Here is a 19,959-nt window from a genome sequence, read left to right on the forward strand (position 1 = left end):
GCCCCAGAACTACCCTGTCCTGACCGTCTCAACCAAGCTTTCGCCCATGAAAGGACTGGTTCCAGGACTGCTGCCTCTCTGAAGCTGGTGTCTGACCACCAGAGGATGACCTTCCTGGACAAAATTGCCTATTCTCTTGGAAATGCACATGCCCAGATGAGGAATTCCTCACCATCCTAGGCTTACCCTCAGGCAACTAGCGAACCTTATTATCACTGAGATGCTTCATCATCAGTTCCTCCAATTCTTCTCCGAAAAGCAGGTTCCCCTTAAAAGGTAGCACTCCTAACTGAGCCTTGGATGAGACATCCGCCCACCAGTTTCATAACCACAGCAGTCTCCTTGCTGAGACTGCCAACATCATAGTCCTAGAAGACGTTCTGAGGAGAACATACTGTACATCCACGCCATAGGCTACCACAGCTTCTAGCCGTTCAGCCTGCTTTGCCTCCGGAGAGGACATGGACCTGTCGGACTGCAGCTGTTGGACCCAATGCAGCCTCACTCAAAGCTTGAAACTGCTGCAAAGTGCAGCCCCAATGCTAAGCACTGACACCTCAAAGATTTTCTTCAGCTGGACCTCAAGCTTCCTGTCATATAAGTCCTTCAAAACTGCCGCCTCAGCTACCGGAATCATTGTCTTCTTAGTTACAGCCCACCTTCAGGCGAATCTCCGGAGTGTCCCACTCCCGGACCATCAACTGCTTAACCAACTTGTGAAAAGGAAAAGCCTTTGCTGGGCTCTGTAAGCCAGCCATAACTGAGTCCACATCTTCCTAATTGGACTCCTTCTCCAGAAGCTTGATCCTCAATTCCTCCAAAACCTGGGGAATCAGGGGCCCCAACTCTTCCCTACGAAAGAGTCATACCACCTTCGGATCATCACTATCTACCTGAGGACTATCCTACTTGTCTTCTCCAGAATCCTGCCCCCCTCAGGGAAGGATCCAGCTGAGGAGTTCCCAAACCAACCAGGATGCCATCATCAGAATTCCCTGAAAATTCGTCCCCCACAGAACGCGACTCGGACTCCCCAAGGGCTCACCAAACCCTAGTAGCCCCAGTCTTCCTGCAGTTCTAGATCGCTTCTTGGGCCTAAACCTGGCAGAAAAATCATGTTTGGCCCCACGCCGCCCTGTGGATTTCCTGGTCATATAAGCTTTGTGCATTAAAAGCACAAAGTCTACTGAAAAAGATGTAGAACTAACAGATTCCTCCCCCAGGAGATCATCTGCCACTTCTGCCTAACTCCCCTGAGCCCTCCGGGCAGGCATGGGACTTTCATCAACCAAGGATAATGAGGGAGGGACATCTCCCTCCCCCACCGCAGCTTCAGTGCGAGCGGCAAAAGTGGTCAAGATGGCTGCCATTCCCGCGGTGATGGGAAACGGATCCAGGTCCTCCCGCGCCTCATGAACAAGTGTTACCAACTCGTGTTGCCGGACATACCCCCCGTGGACATGCCAGAACTGCCTTCTCGCTCTGGGAGGCAGCGGGAGCAGCGGCCACTGCACGCGAGTTACACACACGAATAACCACAGCCAACACACTTTGTACCACATGGCATGGTCTCAAATGGCCGCTCGCAGGAAAAAAAACCACAGATGAAGGAGAGGAGCATGGGGCAGTGCCTTAGAGCATTAACTGTGCTCAAGTGCAAATCGCCTGCACTTGACGAATGCAGAGTCTTTCACCAGCAAGTCCTTAGAACTCTGCCTCCTTCTTTGAAATGTTTTTTCTTTTAAACTTTAAGAACACAAGAAGCACTTTCTTACTCTGGAGATGGGCAGCAGGCTCCTTCAATCCTTCTGGGGCAGAGGGAGCTGGATCTACTGTCTTTCTGCCCCTGGCTACCTGGGACCAAGCAAGTAAGGGTCCCCAACCGTCTGTTCATCCACCTCAAAACCAGGAGGGATATCCCTACCTGGGCCTGCCAAGCTCCTGGGAGGAATCAACAAACTTATCCTGTCTTTTATATTTTTAAAATTTAGACGAGACTGCAGGTAGACATCTATCATCTGCTAGAGACAGAGAAATACTGAGGGACTGCAGGAAGCACAATAAGTTATATGGCAGTGTCAGTAAAACTTTCTCTGCTTCCATCTGCTGTAAAGGAGGCATAACCCAGGAGTCTGGACTGATTTGGGTACATACAGGGAAACCACAGTTCATGTTCTCAACTGCAGTAGCGGTCATAAGTTAAAAGCTTGCTGGAATAAAAAGGATTTTAACATAATGTGTTTGACAGTTGAAATTGCTAGCTGGAAGGATTTAGGGAGCTTTGTGTAACCTTTCTTGCTTTGTAAAATTTAATTATCTTCATTTTCAAATAATTAGACAGCTGCTTACAGGAGTCCATTGTTGTTGAAAGTAGACAGAACAGCAATTAGAATCAGTATATTTGTTAATCTGTGCAATTGTCTTCACCTGACTAATTGAAGGTGTAATAAGTCAATCAACATTTTAGGCTTTTATTAGCAACCTTTTTTAAAAAGTAGTTCCAATCTATCCTCAACCCAATTCAATATCTACTTGGCCCAACTCAGCAAACTAATCAGAGACTTCCAAATTCCTTTTCATGCTTATGCTGTTGACATAAAGCTACTGTGCCCCATAGGTTCTAACCTAGGCTCTCACCAAGCAGTCACAGACCTCAAAAATTGCCTCAAAATGATCTGAAATTGGTTGCACCTTAGCAAATTAAAGATAAATCCCCCCAAAAACAGATGTATTGTGGGATGGTAAAATTGATCACACAGACATCTACTCTAGAGTAACTCTTGAAGGCTCCTTTATTCCATTAAGTCACCAAATCCAAAGCCTTGGCTCCAAATTGGATTCCAAACTCACCATTGTGTAGGGATGTGAATCGTTTTAGGACGATTAAAATTATCGTCCGATAATTTTAATATCGTCTTAAACCGTTATGGAACACAATACAATACAGATTCTAATGATTTATCGTTATAAATCGTTAGAATCGTGAGCCGGCACACTAAAACCCCCTAAAACCCACCCCCGACCCTTTAAATTAAATCCCCCACCCTCCCGAACCACCCCCCCAATAACTTAAATAACCTGCGGGTCCAGCGGCGGTCCGGAACGGCAGCGGTCCGGAACGGGCTCCTGCTCCTGAATCTTGTCGTCTTCAGCCGGCGCCATTTTCCAAAATGGCGCCGAAAAATGGCGGCGGCCATAGACGAAAAAGATTGGACGGCAGGAGGTCCTTCCGGACCCCCGCTGGACTTTTGGCAAGTCTCGTGGGGGTCAGGAGGCCCCCCACAAGCTGGCCAAAAGTTCCTGGAGGTCCAGCGGGGGTCAGGGAGCGATTTCCCGCCGCGAATCGTTTTCGTACGGAAAATGGCGCCGGCAGGAGATCGACTGCAGGAGGTCGTTCAGCGAGGGTTCCGGCGCCTCGCTGAACGACCTCCGGCAGTCGATCTCCTGCCGGCGCCATTTTCCGTACGAAAACGATTCGCGGCGGGAAATCGCTCCCTGACCCCCGCTGGACCTCCAGGAACTTTTGGCCAGCTTGTGGGGGGCCTCCTGACCCCCACGAGACTTGCCAAAAGTCCAGCGGGGGTCCGGAAGGACCTCCTGCCGTCCAATCTTTTTCGTCTATGGCCGCCGCCATTTTTCGGCGCCATTTTGGAAAATGGCGCCGGCTGAAGACGACAAGATTCAGGAGCAGGAGCCCGTTCCGGACCGCCGCTGGACCCGCAGGTTATTTAAGTTATTTGGGGGGGGGTTCGGGAGGGTGGGGGATTTAATTTAAAGGGTCGGGGGTGGGTTTTAGGGGGTTTTAATGTGCCGGTTTTTCGATTTTTCGATTTTTCGATTTTTCAATTTTTCGATTTTTCGATTTTTAACGATTTTTAACGATTTTTCACGATATTTTACCCCCCCAAACGGCAACAATACGATTCCCTCCCCCTCCCAGCCGAAATCGATCGTTAAGACGATCGAGGACACGATTCACATCCCTACCATTGTGGCTCAAATACTATCCATTTGAAAACTGACCTTCTTTCAACTACACCAAATCCATTATCAATGCCATTTATTCAATGATCCGGTCTGTGCAACTGTCATTTAGACATATTATCACCCACCTGGTCTATTACAGTTCACTTTACATTGGTCTACCAAAAAGATAAATCACCACCTACAGTTCATACAAGATGCAATAGCACAGTGTCTACTTAATGCCAGCAAGTTTGAACAGATACAGCACTCCTAAAAAAAACCTATGCACTCCTAAAAAAACCTATGCACTCCTAAAAAAAACCTATGCAAAAAAACCTATGCAAAGTTTGAACAGATACAGCACTCCTAAAAAAAACCTATGCACTCCTAAAAAAACCTATGCACTCCTAAAAAAAACCTATGCAAAAAAACCTATGCAAAGGTGGGAAGGGAGACAAGGGGGAGGGGACAAGGTGGGGAGATAGGACAATAGTTGTATTAGATAAGGTTGGATGTAATGTTGATATTAATTGTATAAAATATTGATATATCTGAAAATGAATAAATTTAGGATTGAAAAAATTCCCTACACTGGCTCCCAACCTCCTCCTGTACATATTCAAGATCCTAGTCCTAGCTTTCAAGGCACTCAAGAGTCTTATGCTATTCTCTCTATAAAAACAACTTACCCTGTACACATCCTCTCACCAAATATGCTCACTGCCTTATAGTCATCTGTCTGGTAGTACCAGTTCCCATTCAAATACGGTTGTCTAGCATAAGAAAAATAACTTGGATCCCATACATCAAAATGGTGCCCTCTACTGAGGAGGCTGCACCAGAGTTAATTCACTCTTGCATGTCCACAGATGATGTCATCATTTGAAAAAGGACCTATGTGGCCAGCTCTGGCCTAAAGCCCGTACAGCCTAATGTCAGGACTGGCATTGGGCCTGGACTAAGGTCCATGCATTGGGACTAGGTTTCCAGAATCAACTCCAGCATTGGGCTTGTGCTCAGGCTCTGGCTTAATCTGAAGCCCATGTGTTGGGATCCAGACTCTGGACCGAACCACGGCGTCAGGCCTGAGCCCAGGCTCTGGTTTAGGCTGAGGTCCTGGTGTTGGGACCCAGCCTCCAGGTCATATCCCAGCATCCCAGTCTTGGATAGGCCCTGGCATCAGGCCCGGGCCCAGGCTTTGGCCTAGGTCAAAGTTCAGGAATCGGTATCCAGCTGAGGCCAAGGTTCCAGTGTCTGAACTAAGCTGAGGTATCAGGACCAGGACTCCAAGCCTCAGCCTTGCATAGAACTTAGGCTGAGGTCACGGCAACCTATTTTGGCCTAGGCCTATGCAAGGCCAAAACCTCAGCCTGGGCCTAGGCTTTGCCAGCAGATCCCCACAGGACTGGTGAAGTAGTGGTCAGGAAGATCCTGGCACTGTCAACCTCTCCATGTTGTAACATGTTCTGAACTCATCTGCTGGAAAAGAGTGAGATAAATACATTATGATGATTCTGTTGTCCATCTTTTCTATTGCCATGATGTTATCAATAACCATGTGATCATATATTCTACCTGCGTATATTGTAATATACAGCTTGTAAATTGTATGTAGGCATGTTATCGGTTCACAATTTTTTGTGAGTTATTTGGACCTCCCTTGGGAAGGAAACATTTTCTTCCTATTGTTAACCATTGAAATGTAAATTCTAGTTTTCTGATCAACTGATTTGTACAGTATACTAGATCTTAGTGGAGAGATGATAACAGCTTGAGTCAAAACCTGGGCACCATCTCAGGGCCAGGGCTTTTCTAATTTAGGTCATTTTAAAACCAGGCTTCCAGATCTCTCATTCTTATTTCAGGTCATTCCATAGATTTGTTGTCCACCTTTCCATATTCTCCTATATAATGGGCAGTCATTCTGCTTTTCTTTTTTCTTGATAGGATTTTCATATAGATTTCTCCAGAAATTTTCTGTTTTATCTTTTATTGGTAGCATTTTAACTTTCCCAGTTCTCTAGAGAAGTGCTTTGGGATCTGTATAAATATTTTAATTGATCCTCTTTCCTTTTTTTTCATATCTTTGCAACTTTTATGCTTTTGCTGCTATTTTCAATTTGTTATTGGAGCACAGGAATTTAAGATCTTCTGTTTGTGCAGCATATTTCAGCTTGAGATTTTGAATTTTTCCAATTATTTTTTATGTTTTTCCATCCTTTGAAGTACTCATCTACCAGTGGCATCTCCACATACAGTGAGTTTGTTTCTTCTCTAAGTTTTTATTAAAGGAAGGGTTGTTGTTTTTCTCTTTTTCTTCTGTCATGTGTTCTTACTGATGGGCCTCTTTCAGTAATGGTTTTTGCCATACAATATTGCATCTGATTTGTTTCTATGAAATCAATAGATGGTCACTTTATGAGGATTATGGCCTTATTGATTTTACAGTTATTACCTCCAATTACTCTAGCTATTCTAGAACCTCATATCTGGAGCATCTTAGCTGTTCCAAATCATTTCTTGTGGTTCTCCCTAACTGTTTCTGAATCTTTCTTCTGGCACTTGAGTCCTTACTTCCTCTTATACCTTTTTTCTACTGCTCCTGACACCCTACTTATTCATTGGTGTTCCCTAATTGCTTTGACCAGTGACAGATTTAGAATTTTGGCACCCCTAGGCACAATTGCTGCTTTTGACTCCGGTTACTCCCCTCTTCTTCCTCCTCTAAGGTTGGACATCAGGGAGCATAAATTCTTTAGTTTCCTGTGCAGGTGAGGGGTTGATTCTGTGGCAAAAATTAAAAAATTCTGAAGCAAATTGGCAAAAATTATACATTATATTACACAAGCTGTTAAGCCCGTTAAAACAGGTGAAATGTTAGTGGCACGTCTGTCAGAGCTCTGGATGTTCGCGGCATGTTGGTCAGAGCTCTCTTCCACGTAGTCAGAGCTGCTCCCTTCTGCGCATTCGCTGGGCTGATGCAGCACGTCGGTGAGAGCTGCTCTCTATTGCGCATTTATGGCACATCGGTCACCGCTCAATTATATAGCTGAATTATGTCTCTCCCTTCCACTGTGACCCCTCTATTGCTCCTCTTCCTTCTTTCTTCATGGCTCCTCCTTATCTCTTCCAACTTCCTGCTGCCATCTGTAGCTCCCCTCTGGCCCTCTCGCTTTCCTCATGACCCCTCTGTAATTCTTCCCTTCCTCATGCTCCCTCTCCTCTCCTTCTATCCTCCCTGCCTCCTTGCCCCTTAGATCCTTCTCTCTTCTTCCTGTGGCCCCCATTGTCCTTCATCCCTTCATTGGGGGCTGCTTTCCTTCTGGCCTCCTGCACTCCCCTGCGGCTCCCCTTTGTCCTTCTCGCCTCTCTCCCCATACCCCCTCTATTCTTCCTCCCTCCGTTCTCACGGTCATTTATTTAAAATATTTACAGTGGAAGTCATGTGATGCAGTGAGCCGAGGCAGACGCACGGCTTCTCAGCTCTAAGTGCCATCCCCGTAAATTTTGCAGTTTGTTCCCTAAATGAATACTTTTAACCATTGAACTGTAGATGGAATACCTTTGGATGGCAACACAATTTTGATTGGGTCACATTGCTGTGCATTCGTGGCGCAGGTGCGGCATGGCGGTGAGAGCTCTCTCTTCAGCACTGCATGGAAAAGCGCGGAAAGGAAAGCTCTCAAACATCTTGCCCGTTTTAACGGGCTCAACGGCTTGTTGAAATATAAATGTACCTGCTGTTCCCCGCTCTGGATTGGATTTCTCTCCTGTTGCCGCAGCCAGGGGCAGTGAGAGGAGTAGGAGAGGCTGCTATTAGATACGTTTTTCTTGGAGCCTGTGCTCTGGGGCTGCATGATGAGGTTGCTGGCATTGATTTTTCTCCTCTTGCTTGCAGTGGCAAGGCTGCGGATGCTGGAAGGCTTGAAAGGGCTGCGTTTGGGTCTCCTCCCCGGGCTTGCAGTGGCAGGGAAGAGGCTGCTGGCTCTGCTGTACCTCTGGCAAGCCTCGGAAGCGAGACTCTCCCTCTAGCTCCGCTTGCTCCCAATTGGTATGCTGCCGCCGCAGGCGAGGATATGGCTCCTTCCGAGCTGCCCAATAGGGATGTGAATCGTTTTTTGACGATTTAAAATATCGTCCGATATATTTTAAATCGTCAAAAATCGTTAGGGCCACGATACAATACCAATTCCCCCGATTTATCGTCAAAAAATCGTAAATCTGGGGAAGGGGGAGGGCAGGAAAACCGGCACACTGCAGGAGGTCGACACTGCAGGAGGTCGTTCAGCGAGGGTACCCTTGCTGAACGACCTCCTGCAGTCGATCTCCTGCCGGCGTCATTTTCCGTACGGAAAACGATTTGCGGCAGGAGATCGCTCCCGGACCCCCGCTGGACCCCCAGGAACTTTTGGCCAGCTTGGGGGGGCCTCCTGACCCCCACAAGACTTGCCAAAAGTCCAGCGGGGGTCCGGAACGACCTCCTGCGTCGAATCGTTTTGGTCTATGGCCGCCGCCATTTTGCGGCGGCCATTTTGCAAAATGGCGCCGGCTGAAGACTACACGATTTAGTGTGCCGGTTTTCCTGCTCTCCCCCTTCCCCCGATTTAGCTACGGACCGCCGCTACGGACCCCCAGGTAATTTAAGGCATTGGGGGGGGGGGGGTTCGGGAGGGTGGGGGATTTAATTTAAAGGGTCAGGGTGGGTTTTAGGGGGTTTTAGTGTGCCGTGTTTTAGTGTGCCGCTGGACCCCCAGGTAATTTAAGGCATTTTGGGGGGGGGTTCGGGAGGGTGGGGGATTTAATTTAAAGGGTCGGGGGTGGGTTTTAGGGGGTTTTAGTGTGCCGGCTCACGATTTTAACGATTTTCACGATACTTTACATACCCAAATGCAACAATACGATTCCCTCCCCCTCCCAGCCGAAATCGATCATTAAGACGATCGAGGACACGATTCACATCTCTACTGCCCAATGCTGCTGCTCGCCCCCTTTGCAGTCCTGCTGCCGCTCCTGCAGCTACCTCCAGCACTGGAGCTCTTCTGATGTGCAGTCACAGGGCTGCCGGGAGCCCGCTCTGGATTCTGCGGCTGCTGCTGACCCCCCTCCTTCTGCCATGCTGTAGGGTACGGAGGCTCTGCGCCAAGCGATCCTGGAGGCGGTGGCAGGGGGAGGTGCTGGCTTCTGCGCAGTCAGCACTGCTGTCATCTGCACATTTGCGGCACCTCAGTCAGGGCTCATTTATATGACTGATTATACAAATACAGTTGTTCTACAGAATAATTATTAGTATAGTTAGTTTTTTTCTTTTATGTTTATTAGGTAAAGAAAAGTGATCTCAATAATCAGTACAGACAGGAGACGTCAGGGTAAAGGAGGAGGAGAGGGAGGGAGTGGGATCAAGAATGGGGTGAAGAGAAAGGGGGAGGCGTGTGAGAAGGAAAGAGGTCTAGGGATGGGGAGAAAAGGAGCTGGGGAAGATTATGAATCTAGGATGGAGACAAGAGAAGTTCTTGGATTGAGGAAGAGGATAAGGAGTTGTAAGGGTTGGGGAATGGGTTCCAGGATCTGGGGAGAAGGGAGAGGTAGGTTCCAGGATCTGGGTATTAGAACCCAAGATCAAGGGAGGAAGAGAGGATTCAAATTGCAGAAGGTGTGGAGAAAGGAGGAGTCCTTACCTTGCTTCAGTCCTGTTCATCCTTGCATCCCCGCTCTAATATCCCAGCCAATATGGCATACACATAAACTTACACACTTGGCTCTACTCCCTTCTATCTCACACACATGAACAATTCACCTACCCATGTTCCCTTCTCTGTCACACACAGGCATATGCCCCCCTCAGCTGATCTTCCTTCCATCCCCAGCCTCTCCTCCCACCCTCCACTTATTTCTACTCAGCTCCTCTTAATCTACTCAAAATGTATTTATTTATTAATTAATTTATTGATTTTTCTATACCGATGTTGGTATGTACCTTCACACCGGTTTACAATATTTCTTTAAAATAAAACATAAAATACAATTTTTCATAATAAAACAAAATACAATAAAGTTTAAACCAATCATAAAAAAACTTCTATTATATAAATACTTAAAATAAAATAAAATTATATGACAAATAAAATACTCAACTGTAAAAACAAAGGTCCTTAACCTAAAATAATTAAAAATAACAAAACAAATTATTAGCTGGCTTCTACTTGAAATGCTTGTACATACAGCCACATTTTCAGTGCTTTCTTAAATTTTTTCAAATCACTCTGGAGCCTTAATTCAGTAGGTAATGAATTCCATAATCCTGGACCAGCTAATGAAATAGCCCTTTCCCTGACAGAGGTGAGTCTGGCAGTGGCGACAGAAGGAATTATAAGGAGTCCTTTACCTGCTGAATGCATATTTCGCTGCGGGGTATGAATGCATACCCGCATTATCTGCTGCAGGCTCACTCCCCCTTCTCTCCTGTCCTCTGCATGTTGCCTGGAAGGGAGGGGATGGGTAAAAAAACAGAAAATTGTTCTCTTCTGATTGAGATTCAGCACAGCTGAAAGGCACCAAATCTTCAGCCAGCCTTCTGCCCTCCAGATTAATGCTGCCCTAGACACAGGCCTAGAGTACCTATTGAGAAATCCTGGTCTGGCTCTGACTTTTCCAGTAAATCTTTTCTGGAGCTACCTAGCTCCTCTGTAGTTATCCCCCTATTGTTGCTGCCCTTTGCTCTTCTGTAGGTGCCTTGTAGTGTATGTATGCCACTGTTGCTGCCACTGCATCACCCCTCTCATTGGGTCTTGGGGTATAGCGATGTGCATTCATTTCAAAAGAATGCAAAAAATGCAATGAATGAGGGCATGTTTTGTTCAATTTGAATTGAACAAATTAAAAATGGCTTCCTCTGAAAATACCCCCAAATTTGGGGATATTCTTACATTAGTTAAGAAAAAAAATGGGCTTCCCACAACCCTGGAAATGTCCTTCCGAGTCTGTTCAGTTAGGCCTCAATGGGCTCAGATGGGCATTGCTGTCTCCTCTGACCTGCACTCCTAGAATTGAATCTGGGCCTCTCTTTCTCCTAGTTAAATTATGTTAGGGCCAGGGAGCTCCCACCCTAGACCTCAATTACTTCCTCCTGTAATCCTTGTAAAATTTTACAGACAGGAGAAAGGTCCAATCATTCCTTCCAAGCTTTAGTAGCTTTAAAAATGGTGCCAACTGGTGGAGGATGATGCCAAAGTGATGTCACTTTGGTGCCATCCTCCAAGTGACTAGCACCATTTTTGAAGTTGCTAGAGCTGGGGACTGGCAGAGAGAGGAAGCCATTCTTGACTATAAGTGAGCTCTGGAACACTGCTGTGGAGGGTTTTCTTGCTCTGCGGTGAGTGCTGCCTCCTCCTGTGAGACCCGGCGTCAGACACCATCAACTAGAAACACCTGGAGGGGCTTTCAAATCTACTCTGCAGTGGTTTCTTTCTGGGACTGGCAGAGAGATGGAGCCATTCCTGACTGCAGGTGAGCCGTGGGACACTGTCATGGGGGTTTTTCCTGCTCCACGTTGAGTGCTGCCTCCTCCCGTGAGACCCAGCATCTGACATCATCAATTGAAGATGCCTGTAGGGGCTTTAAAAACTACTTTGCAGTGGCACGCTGTTCAAGCTGGCACACCGTCAAAGTCATACATGCTAAACAGTCATGTGGCTTAGTGTTCTCCCTCTGTCTCAGATTGAACCTTTTGAAGCCCAGAAGTAAGTCTCTCTCTCTCTGCCTTATTTTCTTCCTATTGCAATTTCCTTCTGGTCTAATGGTAAATCTGTTATTGCATAATTAATTATTAATTATGTGTGTTGAAGGTGGAGGGGGAACAAGGCTATAAGATTCATTTAGGGCACTGAACCTGAGAGAATTCACCACATGCAAGCCCTCACCATTCACCCATCTTGGGCGTTCTTTTTAATCAGGCAGTTATTATGATTATTTCTGTATCTTTAGGCTATATTTTCTTGCTCTACATCTCTTGGTACTTGATACTCTTCTTTTTCTGCAGACATATAAGTTGATTTTAAAAGAGTTGCTCATGCAAAAATGCCAACATAAGTGCATATGTCGGCCACACGTGAGCAGTGTGTATTTTAAAAAGCCACAAAATACCCGTGTATTTACCCATACACATGTAAGGAATAAGGGCGGAGCATGGACATTCTGGATAAGGATAGGGCCAAGACTTAGCTGCATAACTCCAAATTTTAAAACTGAAAACCGCAGCATGTGTACACCAGATATCCATGGAACTTTATTGCAGCTCCTGATGAAGAGCAAATGTGTAGATCTCAAGTTTTAGGGCTTATAGACAATGGTGAGGGGTCCAGGTCAACTGGGAGACAAGTAGGATGAAGAACTAGGGAGGTCTGAAAGACCTTGCTATTAACTGGACAGACTGATGGACTAATTGTGAAACTGGGAATGTGCCCCATGCAAGCATGTTTTAAAATTCGCTGACAGACGCATGTACAAGCAAACAAGGTCCTATGGAAGACATATGTGCACTAGCTGTGTGCAAGTAGCCTCTTAAAATTAAGATCATACTTACATGCAATTAGTGCATTTTAAAACATAAATGCGTGCTCAATTAAAAATTCCACCGTATCCTCACTTGTGCGCAGATATGCTTGTGTATGGAAGCATGCATGCTTGTTTTAAAATCAACTTCATTGTGAAGAATAGCCGCTTAGTACTGACAGTGATGTTGTTTGTTTCACAGGCAGGACATCCCTGCCTGCAGGCAGAAGGAAGACCCCAGCAGTTTTCTTGCATCAAGCATTTATTGGTTGGTCTGGGAATGAATTATTGTACTCTATGATATAGGCAAAGAATATACATAAGAAAGAATGACTAACTCTGAATGTAAAGTAAGAAATTGGCTGTGAAAGTGGGAGCAGAGCTGGGAGTGGAATTGGGGTGGAGCTGGGGGTGGAATTAGAGGTATTCTGCTTTACCTGTACCGGTGTTTTTTATTCTGGCTGTGAAATATCTTGTCCTTAATCCACTATCCTTTGCTGCAATTATCAATCTCTCATCTTCAGGTCTAATCTCACCTCTCATTAACCATTGTTGGGTCATATTTTAATCCATCAGCATTTTTGCAGCAAGCAACTTCCTCTTTTACCATTATATTTATGTTTTTGCCAATTGATTTTCCTTGTCTGCTGGTCAGATTCTTTATAGAGTTTTTTTTTATCTTGATTTGTAAATTCCTTTGTATCTTTCTCATTGTGGGCTCTTAAAGTCTCACTCTTTTCTTCCACTCACCAAAATGATCAATTGATCTTAAGGATGGAGATTGATTTTGCCATTTACTTTCAAACTTCTGCACTTTTTGAGTATAAAAGCCTGTTGATTTTGTTAGGTATGCTTAAAGGCTTATAATAGAGGTTCTATGTGCAGAATCAATTTCTATAAGGTTCATACTACCTTCAGCTCTTGGAATATGCAACTTCAGTGTATACTGATTCTTCTAGATTACTTGATGTGCATGTAGAAGTGTTCTTGTTCTTACATTGAATTATTTAGAATTTTTTTGGGTCAGTTTTTATTTGTCTTGTGGTGTTCATGCCACTGATGTAGGTGCCCCTTTGATCTTCTTTTTGTTCCTTGTAATAGAAAAGTGAACTGGAAAAAATGTTGGTTTATTAATACATTTTGTATGCCTACATAATTTGTTTTGTTTGTTTCAATCACATTGTTTGTTCATCTGTTTACTATTAAAGTCAATATGGGAAGGAATGCATCCTCTTTTGGGATCCAAACATGAGGTTTTCTATTCAATTCTAATGAAACTTGTAGGAAGATATAATCAGAAGAGGGAAGATACTCCATGATATCAAAGCTGTTTCCAAGTAACACCAAAATTGGCATGAATAGCACAAATCATCATGAAAGGAAAAGTAACCAAAACAAAGGCAGCAATAGCAGTAACATGAGCACCACAAGGCACCCAAAATATAACAATAGGCACTAACCATTGTGGCATGAAAACCACAAGGGATGACGTAGGCTTACCCGAGGAGTGGGGAAGCCCAGGGGTCTTTGTCAATGCACAAGGACACTACCCTGAGGAGCAGGGGAGTGCGGTACAGTCTCTGAGGTAAAAGCAGAACGCAACCCCGAGGCACGTGGAGCGAGGCATAATCACTGAAGTACACGAGGTGCTGCCCCAAGGAGCGGGGGTGCGGCCCAGTCACTGAAGTATCTGAGGTGCTACCCTGAGGAGCAGGGAAGTGTGACACAGTCACTGAAGTACACAAGGCACTGCCCCGAGGAGTGGGGAGCGTGGCACAGTCACAAACATAAAGGCAATAGCCCGCAGAGCGGGCTGAGTCTCCACGAAGCAGAGAAGCACGGCAATGGCCCGCAGAGCGAGGTACACCAATGTTGAGTCTCCACGAGTAGAGTAGTTCCGGAAACAACCCCGAGGAGCGGGGAAGCTGGCAGGCAGCATCCGAGGCAAGGGGCCCTCCAAGGATCAGATAGCCAGAGACAGGAATGAGCCCCCAACGAGTGGGTACCCAAGAGTGTCTCACGCAAGGAGGTGCAAGATACAGGAACCAATCTCCGTAGAGAGATCAGCAGGATTCAGCAAAGAAGGAACTCGTTGCCGATTAGAGCCAGGCCCCGGTGGTGCTTAAGAGTCCAGGGCTAGTGATGTCATCAGGAGGAGACGCCCCTGAGCTTCCCGCCCTGGCGTCCTTAAAGAAGGGCCATGAAGCGCGTGCTTGGAAGGCCCGGAGGAGACATGGCGGTCGGCGGCGGTCAAGTTTATCCTTTTGTCTGATACAAGCCTAGTATCAATATGCTAGATGCATAGATGCACGCCAATCTCCCAATTTTGACATACGTCCAGCTTTTAAAATTCATCTTAAATTGAATAAAATAAAATAAAACCTTGATCAAATAATACTTCTGCATTTTTATCTAATCTTTAGATATATATTCTTTCATTTTACGACAACTTTCTGTATGCTTTATATTTAGTCACCTTGTGAGTGTATTTTAGTATGTGCTGAAACACAGGGGAGTAGTTCATGATGGGCAGTGAAGTATTGATGACTGCTAGACAGGAGAATGATCTGGAAGGGATTGTATTTGTTGACCTCAGGGCTGGCAAATGTTTTAACAAGACAGTAGAGAATTCTATGATGCATGGGTAGAGGCATAATGGAAAAAAAAGAGCCAGCAATACATGTGTTCAAATTATTTTTGAGACTTCATTTATTGCATTATATACAGTTCTGGAAATCAGACTCCAGAAGGATATCAATACAGCTGAGTTACTCCAGAGGAGGGCTAGCAAAACATTGCACAGCCTGCACCATAACATCTCTGAAGTAAGATGTAAGGACTTAATTATATCCTGCAGGAGAGGAAGAGGAATGGTATATGATGGAAATTCAGATAACGCAAAGGTATAAATAATTCAGAAGAAGTAAAAAAGAATGTTTTAAAATGTGGAGTCATGTTCTGGAATCAGAAGGCAGTAGATTTAGGATTAAAACAAGAAAGCATTTTTGCACAGAAAGTATATTGGCTGCATGAAACAATGGAGGTAATAAAGTGAAAAAAAATGATATAATAATCAAAGAAACCATTAAACAAGCACAGAAGTGGAGAAGCAAAAGCAGATCTAGATCAAAAAGTGTCTATGTTATAGCTATAGGAAGGAGAAAAGGAGCAGACTAGTTATTAGATCAAATGGTCTTTATCTGCCATTATGTTCTGTTTTTCTGTGTTTCAACATAGTAATTTGCTCTTCAAATTTGCTGCAACTTAATTTTTACCCCAAGATGTGGCAGATTTTAAATCTTTTTTTTACTATATTCTAAATTATAGGGTTAGTAATAAAGCTTAAAAATATATGTTTTGGTTCCTAATGTATGCAATCTGCACTATTCAGCTAGAAATTTACTATTTCATAACACTAGAATTTGAATGGTTAGTCTAAGAGCTCAATTCATCCCTGCTGACAAATTAGAAAATTCTCTGGCAGGAAGCTATTTGCCACCTGCAGGAATATATGCATTCAGATTCTCTATTTGAAAAAGCCTCTGTTTGAAAATACCTGAATAATTCTCCTGTATTCAAAATTTTAGCATGATGCTCATTGTTCCTTTGTGTACATACAAAGTTATTCTACAGATATTATCAACATCTAGAATAGGAGAGATGCACATAGAGCATGCCTATAGCGTGATATGAGTACAAACTAATGACAAAATAGCCAGACAACTTGCCCACAATGCAAAGTCACTTCTCAGTCTCATTTAACTATGATCTCAAAAATGTTTTCCTGTTCTTTTGGAAATAATAGGATGGGAGGTGAGAGACAGCATGAAAATAGATATGAAAAACTCTTATTTTTAAAAAAAAATTCTGTAAAATTTAAAAAAGATACAAAGTTAAAATGAAAAAAAAATGTTCTCTGTTTGCACATATTGGGGTAGATTTTAAAAGGTTGTGTGCGCAAGTTATAAAATCAGGGGTCGGCGCGCAAGGGGGTGCACAGTTGTGCACCTTGCATGTGCCGAACCACGCTGCCTTCTCCCCTCCCAGGCCCCTCCGGACTTCCCTTCTCCCTAACCTGATTTTCCCACCCCTTCCCCTAACCTTTCCCCCCCCCCCCAGCCCTACTCTAACCCCAGCAAAAATTTGTTTTACCTTTTGTGCCTGCCTCTGAGTAGGCGTAAGTTGCACGCGCCGGCCGACTGCTGGCGAGCGATCCCCAGCACAGCGGCAAATAAGACCGATGTGCCGGGAACCTGACCCCGTCCCCACCCTGCCCCCGGACCACCCTGGTCTGCCCACTCCCTGCCCCTTTTTGCAAGCCCCAGGACTTACACGTGTCCCGAGGCTTTACGCGTGTTGCCGGGCCTTTTTGAAATAGACCCGGCACGTGCAAGGCCGGTTACGTGCGTAACCTTTTTAAAATCCAGCCCATTATTTCTTTGCAATTTATTAGCAATTTCCCTGCCCATAAAGGTACATACGCTTGCTTATATGGATAAACCAACCTGTATCTTCTAAGTTAGTAATTCTCAGACTGATCCTTTAACCTATCAAGTCTGGTTTTCAGCTTCTATAATGTATGCACATATTTTCATGTATGTTCATTGGGGCGGATTTTCAGAGCCCTGCTCGCGTAAATCCGCCCAAAACTGGGCGGATTTACGCGAGCAGGGCCCTGCGCGCCGGGAAGCCTATTTTACATAGGCCTCCGGCGCGCACAGAGTCCCGGGACTCGCGTAAGTCCCGGGGTTCTCCGAGGGGGGGCGTGTCGGGGGAGTCGGGGGCGGGCCCGGTTGCCGCGGCGTTTCGGGGGCGTGTCGGCAGCGTTTTGGGGGCGGGTACGGGGGCGTGGCTACGGCCCGGGCGGTCCGGGGGCGTGGCCGCACCCTCCGTACCCGCCCCCAGGTCGCGGCCCGGCGCGCAGGAGGCCCGCTGGCGCGCGGGGATTTACGCCTCCCTCCGGGAGGCGTAAATCCCCCGACAAAGGTAAGGGGGGGGTTTAGACAGGGCCGGGCGGGTGGGTTAGGTAGGGGAAGGGAGGGGAAGGTGAGGGGAGGGCAAAGGAAAGTTCCCTCCGAGGCCACTCCGATTTCGGAGTGGCCTCGGAGGGAACGGAGGTAGGCTGCGCGGCTCGGCGCGCGCCGGCTATACAAAATCCATAGCCTTGCGCGCGCCGATCCAGGTTTTTAGCAGATACGCGCGGCTCCGCGCGTATCTACTAAAATTCTGCGTACTTTTGTTTGCGCCTGGAGCGCAAACAAAAGTAGGCTATTCGCGCGCCTTTTAAAATCCGCCCCATTGTGTATAGCCTGAAACCAAGCCTTCTAAATTGGCTTTGAGGGTCAGTTTGTTGAGAATCTCTGACTCAAAAGATTCAGAAGTTTACCCTTTCAATATTTTTCATGATCTGAGAACAAAAAGTATTAAATCAACTATGAAATTTGATCTGAATGAGTCAATTTTCAATTTGGTTTGAGTCATCTGAAGTAAATGAGTGCAGTGCCTCAATACATCTGAACCCTTTTTTGAGTCATTCAGTTCGGTTCCATTAGAGTCTATGAAGGAAGTAAAGCGAGGAAGAGAGGAGATGGTTGGGGATGGGGATGGGAAGGAACAGGACCAATCATTTTTCAACTAACCTATCTCAGCATGTATTGATGTCAATTTGTTTTAGGCTAAAGTGAAACTGAGCATTCAATAACCATTTTGCTCTAAATCATTCCTCTGTCAGATTTAAAAACTCCTTGCTTCAAAGGTCCTGTTAAAAAAAAAAGATTTGGAAAAAAAGCTTTAGTTTTAGAGGAGAACGTTTGGAGTGCTCTTGCAGTCATTGTCACTGTGTACAAACTGTGCTGCTTGCAGCAAGAGAAAGTGCAACTGTATGGAGGTAATTTTCAAAGAACTTAAGCATATAAAGGTAGCATATGTCATAGCAATTTTCAAAGGTCTTTTATTCACGTAAAGAATATATTGGTATATAAAATCTTTTAACAATTCAGCCCTATAAAAAATAGCAATTTTACAAATTTTCACATTTCCACATTTGAACCCCAGGTTTCTGCTCATAAATCATCTTGAAAATGACCTCCTATATTAGCAGGGTAAGACTGCATGTCTCTTCTACAGAAGGCAGGCAGTATGTGTTAGGGTATGTGGAAATGTGAAAATTTGAAACTTGCTATTTTAATACACAATAATGAAAAAATACACCTCCAATCAGTACAACTTTACTGAAAGGGAATACTCACCCATAATACAGAATGCAGAATTTAATACATATTCCAATACTGATACTCTGCTTCCATCAAAAACACTGCAACTGCACATAGCTCAGCCTCAAATCTTTATATTGGCAATAAAAATGAGTGGAAAAGTGGCACCTGACCTGGTTTTATCCAATCGGAATGCAAACCTTGCATTTTTACCATTTGTTATATATACATTCCACTCAATATCCTGATTTAAACCTCATGATACTATGGTATTCCAGTTAAAAATATAAAGTTGTTCTTTCTGTAAAAGAACACAGGAAATGTTACCCCCATGATTTAATTGTACCCTTAACAAAGTAAAACCTCAAATCCTCAGTTACATGACCCACTGTTTTCCAGTGTCGTACCAATGGTGCATTTTCTTTATCTGTATGGATACAACTAGATGTTCCAATATTCTTATTCTAATTGGCAACCTTGTCTGGCTGATATATAACTGTTTAAATAGGCAGATAACCGCATATATGACCTGCATTATATGACAATCAATCCTGCCCAGCAAAACTTATGTTCGGCTCATCTAAGGAATTTGTAAAGTGTTAGTTTCATGCACATATGGAAAAATACCATACTTACCACATTTGTAGTGGCCCAAATCATCCTGTCCACCTTCAATCATAGGAACAGTAATATAAATTAGTATAACCCAGAATGACCAACTCTTTTTAAATGCAAAAAACGGTTGGTTCTTGAAGAGCCCATCACCTTCCAAAATGGACCAAAGGTGTCAAATTATAGATTTAATATTGTTAGAATAGCAAGAAAAAGGTAGCACACAAACAAACCTTGTCAGTGGGTCTTTATTGCCCTTGAGTAAAAGATTATCCTAATTATTTATTTTATTTATTTAACGTGTTTTGTATACCTTCATTCGGTTTCGCCATCAGAACAGTTTACAGTAGTCACATTAGTTAAACAAAACATTGAATCATATTAAATAAACATCGTTACATCATATTAGTTAAACAGAAGTTACATCATGGTGACTATATTGAGTATATTAGTTTAAATAGATATGTAACCACATTTGTATGTGGCGTTGTGCATTGTCTTGTATATTATTAAGTTGTCTTAGATGCTTTGATGTTTCTCTGAGGATGTGGATTTTTTCTTGGTGGTTGGTTGTGTGGGATTCTGGTTGTGTTAATGGATGAGATCATTTGCATAGGCTTTG

The 19,959-nt window shown here is 44.5% G+C and overlaps 1 protein-coding gene across 1 annotated transcript in view; it reads left to right on the plus strand.

The window, feature by feature from the left end:
* The window catches only part of SNTG1 (syntrophin gamma 1), a 2,212,578-nt gene that overhangs the window by 722,537 nt on the left and 1,470,082 nt on the right, over positions 1 to 19,959 (plus strand). The window lies entirely within an intron of this gene.

This window comes from Rhinatrema bivittatum, chromosome 2, assembly GCF_901001135.1.
Source record: "Rhinatrema bivittatum chromosome 2, aRhiBiv1.1, whole genome shotgun sequence".
Lineage (NCBI taxonomy): Eukaryota > Metazoa > Chordata > Amphibia > Gymnophiona > Rhinatrematidae > Rhinatrema > Rhinatrema bivittatum.